This window comes from Pygoscelis adeliae, unplaced genomic scaffold, assembly GCF_000699105.1.
Source record: "Pygoscelis adeliae isolate BGI_AS28 unplaced genomic scaffold, ASM69910v1 Scaffold51, whole genome shotgun sequence".
Classification (NCBI taxonomy): Eukaryota; Metazoa; Chordata; class Aves; order Sphenisciformes; family Spheniscidae; genus Pygoscelis; species Pygoscelis adeliae.
The window spans coordinates 368,727-375,461 of NW_008824007.1; positions in this window are offsets into that span (position 1 = coordinate 368,727).

Here is a 6,735-nt window from a genome sequence, read left to right on the forward strand (position 1 = left end):
GCTCACTTCAACAGGTTTTTTTCATTCATTATTCAGTTGGGGTTGGACCCAAACCTGTCAAGGAATTATTGCAGTTGATTGTGGTAGGATTGTAGTATCCAGCCCTTTACTATGCAGACAGAGAAAAGAAGAGCTTATAAACGAAATAAGGCCATGTGATGCAATGGAATATTCCAGTCAAATCACAGCCAAATCCTTCAGACCCTACTCAAGTGTTAGGCGGTTTCCTGGTGAAGACAGCAAAATTGTTTGTAATGACTCAGAAACGTTCAATGAAGTTTCTTGGTCGTTATCACAGAAGGATGACTAAAACAAGTTTAAATCAGCAGACTTGGATGTTTTACACTCCACAAAACTGAAAAGAGGATTTTTAAAAGGGCATGCCTGGCCTTGTGATGCTTCTTTTAAATCATGAAATGCGGGGTAAAATAGCTAATGTAATAATGTATTCCAAAGACATAAAAAACTTGACACGGGTAAGAAACTATACTCTTAGCCTTATGTCAGTCCTGGGCAAAATAATGGAAAAGTTAATAAGGGATTTAAATGATAGGGATTCAAAGGACAGAAATATAATAAATGTTAATCAGCACAGTTTTTCTGAAAAATATAGCTTATGCAGCAAACCTGATTTGGAATGAGATTATAAATGTGTTGATAATGGTGGTTGTGTAGATTTTGATAATATTTTCCTTATATTCTGATGAAAAATTTTGCATTCTACAGCGTCAGTGAAACATGCATTACAAATGAGCTAATGGATAGATCTCAAAAATGAGATATCATTGGCAATTATTACAGAAGTCTTAAAGTGCTCTAGGGAGGTTGGTTTGGGGAACCTTAAACAAAATGTGGCTCAGATAGACTGAGCAGCTAGAGCTAATCAAGGACTGGAGCCAGGCATCCCCTCTGGGAATCAGAAAAACTTGGGTGTATTTCAAACATCTGAAACTACTGGACATTTTCATCAATGATCCAGCTGCAAATGCATGAATTAAAGCCTGGGGCAGTGTTGCAGGATGAGGGTAGGGCATCCCAGTTTGCTCTATAGATTATTTGGTAATCTGAGCCCACGCACAAAATGCAACCAATGCAAAAAGACAAGCTATAGAGGACATATTAGCAGAAGAGAGAATTTCCTGGAAAACAGCAACTTTAAAGATGTTTTAGGAGATCAAGTGAAATTCAATGCAACTTGTCAATGTGATACTGTACTGAAAGAAAGCGGAGGCATAAAGAACCACAAGCTGAGGAACAGCTGATAGGACTAAGAAGGTATCTCCCAGGTGTACCATCCTGGTAAGACTAAATGCAATAATGCTTTTTGATGTGAAACCCTAACTTCAAAGATGTAAAAAGCTGGATTCCATGTAGACAACAAACAAATATGACTAGAGGGCCTGAGGTAGCACCTTGATATAAGGCAGAAATAATAAGAAAGACCACACATAGGTGACAATACATAGGTGACAGGAATAGACTATAAGTGCTTTTTCAAGGGCTGTTTAACTTAGAGTCACAACAAGAACTAGTGTCTGGAGGCAAAAATCAAACAAGTACAAATGAGAAACTGTACTCACATTTTTAAGGAACTACAAAAAGAAATGTTGGTGTCTTAATCTCTTGAGGTCTTCAGGTTAAGAAGGGTACAGATATTTTAGTCGAACAGAAGCTAATGTACTCACTGCAGGGGGACTGGGTGATTGTCATGGGACCCAACTAGCCTGTTCACTTCTGATCTTAAATGTAATGAACCTACGAATGAAAAAGCAGAGCTTTCACTGAAGACAGTTAAATTTTGCCTAGAGAAGTACTGCCGCATAATTCCAGGGTTTTGAAAATTGAACAAAGTTCTTGGTTCTGAATACAAATCCTGCCTTATAGTGTTGCTGTTTGCACACATCACAGAATTCTTGAGCTATTTAATCCTCATTAGTGAAGCATTATTAAGCCACAACACTGAAGGACAGGAGGTATAATTTAGAGAAATCCTTATGGGAAGGATCTCATAGGAGATAAAAAGGAATTACAGTGTTTCCATAAACTAGTAACAAAAATCACGGCATTCTAATGCAGTTATTTTTTAATATTGCAAATTTAAAATTCTGTGGAAGAGTTTTGGTTTCCTATGGGTGCTATAGGGTTAGGGAGTAATTTTCATTTTTAACCTGTGCTATATCTAACTTTGGTCTATGGGATTCCCGTCTTTTGTGTTCCATAAGGCTTTCCAGTACTGTAATGTGTTAGAGAATCACTGAACTGTTCAGCTCACTACCTTGGGATTATTTTCTTTTATACTCACTAGCAGTTTAATCTGTCAAAAACAATTATTAAGCAATTTGTAACATAGTAGAGACATAAATGGTCTCAAAAAGCTTATGACTGAAAAAAAGAGCAATCACTTGCTAGAGCTCCCATATTTGTAGAAATCTGTAATAACTTGTTTCCCAAAGGTCAGAATACTTGAAAAGAATTCGGAAGGTTAGAATATTTGGAAATAATCCATCTGGATTTTTGATAACCTCTCTACTGAGATACACATTGCCATCTTCTGCAATGGCCACCTCTTCGCTGTGGAGCAGGTGCAGCCTTCCTCACCCAGGCGGCCTTGCAAAGACAGTAGTGCCTTCAGCTGTGCAAACTGGTATCAAACGGAGTTGTCACTCCTGGTCAGCTCATGGCCGTATTAGACTGGAGTGCTCTTAACAGAAACCCTCATGTTTGCACTAACTGAGCCAGATCCACCATAAAAAATAATACAGCCGTGTCAGTATGGCACTCCAGAGGCAGGGCTTTTCCCCCCCACTTCCTCTCAGCATTGAAAAACAGAGCTGACCCCTCTGGCTACCCCATAACACATCCCAGGAGGAAGAGGGAAGAGCTTTATGGCCACCCGCTCCGGGAGAGAGAGAAATCCCTCTGCACGTGGGAGTTGCTTCCTATGTTTCTGGCAGGCATTGTGGAGAGGAACATTTCTCAGGGACACATCCCAAGTCCCCTGAGAAGGATGTGCCTCCCCTCAGTTTGAGAAGCTGGATCTGTCATTTTTCACAGCTTAAGAGATACAATGCCTTGGAAACAGCAGTCTCCATGAGCGATGCTGCAATCAAAGTGGAAATGAAACAATGCTGTTTTACACAGCACAGTCACAGAAAGGGTAGAGGTGTGATACTATATTCCAAAATGTTTCAGTGTGGGAGGCAAATTATCTTAGTCAATAACAGCAAAGTGAGCAAAAGAGCTTGTATTTTCACTTAACAAAAGGAAATGGCTGTTTTGACCACATTTAGTGCTTCCTCAGCTGCTTCTCGCTGGATTCATCCCATAGTGGTGTTAGAGACATAAAGTACTTACATTTAATACTGACATTTATTTTTACTGCAGCACTACATAACTTCCAGAGCCTCCAGTCTGGGGCTTCCTACAACCCCTGTAGTCAGGCTTGACCTCAGTGTTGGTAATACGAGACTTTGCCATTTCAGGACACAAATACCAGGCAGAGCCCAAAACAGGAGAGAAACCTCAGCCTGGAGGAGTCTCTTACTGCAAGTCTGTTGAGCATCGTCTAACATAGAAGATAACAATTATTCTCTGGCACCCACCGAGCCTCAAGCCTGTTTCTTGGTTTGCTCACTCTTATTTCCTTTCCTTTACCACATTGTGTGTACATATATCTCACCTAGGAGAGGAGGATGTTCATGAAACTGCACTATCCTACCCACTTCAGGGTTTCTGTGTGAAAAAGTGGTCTTTGGCTCTGTCTCTCTAAGCTAGTCTTGGGTACAGATCCTCTACCAAGGATTTCTTTTGGAGATGGGTGCTGAAAATTGGAGTGCTGTTTAAGTCCTGCACAGCCTCCAGAGCTTCACTGTAGCTGCAAAGTCCCTGAGCCAATCATTCATTTGGAGACCTCTGTGCAAGTCTCACACAGATTTTGCAAATGTGTTTTTAAACTTACATGTAGACAAAACCCAAGACCGACTCTAAAACTTGCAACCACCTACACACAAAACACTTCCTAGGAGACCTTCCTGCCTCAGCACCCTTTTAGGATTTTGATTGATATTTTGCAGTTGCAGGTTTCTTTCTTCCTAGACAGTCTTTTCTTCCTCTGGGTAGCACACAAATCTGAGTTAAAACTTTGTATTTTTACAAATTCCAGTTCCTTCTTTCTGGGTAGTATCTGGACATAATATCTGGAGAGACTATTCTTTCTAGGATAGTGTCTCCAGATAACTTCTACTCCTTCTCAAATGTTTATTTAGGAGCAAACCAGGCAAAGTCCATCCTGGAAGAATTATTTCCTTTGGCCAAGTCTTTTATCTATTTCAATGGATGTCCTGTAAAACTAATGACTCTTGAGCAGTCTGTATTGCTAGCTGTTTTCTGCGTGCAATGATTCTTCCTGATAGCTCTTAAGTCAAAGAGAAGTTAAGACTGGAAGCTACAATAACAAAGAAATGTCACCCAACAGTTGGGCAATCAAAGTAACATTCACAAAACATGTGGGATATATCAGCTGATATATATACAAAGATTGGATTTGTCTCACTTCCCTTTACATGCTGTCTCTACAGTGTAGATATTACAGCTGTTATTTGTGCTAGGAGCCCTTTTTGTCAACAGAGAGAAATAGGAACTCCTGGGGCTGCAGGCATATTTTAAACATCTTCTTTAGGATGGCATCAATCAGATCTTGGTTCCACTGAGGAAGATCTTCACTGACATCAGGCAATCCTGGAGTGATGGTGTCAGATGTCAGAGCAGGCCTTGTGGCAGCAGGTTGGCATTTACAGCTGTTGAAAGCACGTATTTTTTTAGTAGGAATAGTATGCCAAGGAACAAAGATAGAAACTATTGTCAAGAGGGGAGGGAATGAGGGGGAGAGAATTAGAGATTCAGAGAGCAAAGAGAAAAAAGTGATAACTAAAATATTTTCACATGAACTTTATATAATTCATGCTTCAAAAATTATATAATAGCAGTTGCTTTGCTCCAGACAAAGGAGTTTCTATATTTTTCCAAAGCAGAAGTGTTCTACTTACCTGTTATGGGAAGTCACAACAATTTATTGATTCAATATATGTACTGATAGGTAGTCCTGTTTGTACTTTAACAACCATCTGGACAGAATATGGTACCACATAAACACAGGTGAAAAAAACATTGAAAAAACGGTTTGGGATCCCATTTCCTATTTATTTCCATGTTCAGTTTCAGGATTTGGATCTGTAGGACAGTGACCAGCCACTTCCTATGTCAATGTTTAGTAGAAGAATTTCAGAAGTAAAGGAAGTTAGACAGATAAAGTAAGCCTAACTGCATGCCCAAAGCAAACAAGGACCCCCACACACACACACTGTCCAGGGACATGAGAAATAAGCATTGCAAGTGTGCTGGTTTTGGCTGGGATAGAGTTAATTTTCTCCATAGTAGCTAATATGGGGCTCTGTTTTGGATTTGTGTTGGAAACAGTGTTGATAACACAGGGATGTTTTCGTTGCTGCTGAGCAGTGCTGACACTGAGTTGAGGCCTTTTCTGCCTCTCACCCCCCCCCACCAGCGAGGAGGCTGGGGGTGCACAAGAAGCTGGGAGGGGGCACAGCCGGGACAGCTGACCCCGACTGACCAAAGGGATATTCCACACCATAGGATGTCATGCTCAGCATATAAAGCTGGGGGAAGAAGAAGGAAGGGGGGGATGTTCGGTGTGATGGCATTGGTCTTCCCAAGTCACCGTTAGGCGTGACGGAGCCCTGCTGTCCTGGAGATGGCTGAACACCTGCCTGCCCATGGGAAGGAGCGAATGAATTCCTTGTTTTGCTTTGCTTGTGCATGTGGCTTTTGCTTTACCTGTTAAACTGTCCTTATCTCAACCCACGAGTTTTCTCACTTTTACTCTTCTGATTCTCTCCCCCATCCCACCAGAGGAGAGTGAGTGAGTGGCTGTGCGGTGCTGAGCTGCCGGTTGGGGTTAAACCACAATAGCAAGCAACACAAACGTTAACTCCTAGGTAAAGCGTGTGCTCTAAATTTAGATCAGCTCACTTCCACATTTCTTTGTTATATATTTTCTTTGCTTGACTTACATTTACCAATATAGTACTAAATTGCCAAATAGTGCCATTACACTGTTAATATTTGCCTCTGCATTTCAATGACAGCTAAAATGCAGTGAAGAAAAAATGCAATCCTCCCATGAGTCACTACCGACCTGGTGGGGAAGTATGCCACTGCCACAGAGTTAATTCATTGCCCAGTGTAAGTGGAGGGCAGGAGACACGCAGAGCTGCTCGGGACTGGTGGGGAGCAGTTTCACTGTGCCCACAGGGCCCCGACATGAGGCAGTGAGCCTTGCTGAGCCTTTACTGCTTGTCACTCCCCAGCCAGGGTCTCCTTTAAGGGCTGCTCCAGATCTCCACACCGTCTTCCCTGTCCTCAGGCTGTGATTCAAGGCTCTCTGGGCTCGCTTCCCCAGTTGCCTGCAGGGCAATGCTTTTGCTGTGACTGGTGTGCATGGGACTTTGCATGAGACCCACCAGTGTGCTGCTGCTAGCTCAAGATGGCAGGCTGGTGACCTGGAGCGAGGCTGAAGCCTAAATCATTCAAGCACTGATCGTCCTCCAAAGCTTTCTCAAGTTTCCCCAGCTACTGTGTGCCAGGGTGGAGGAACAGCCTAGCGTGCAGCAGCACATAACACCTGCCCCAAGAAGCCCTGGTGATATGCACCAGCAT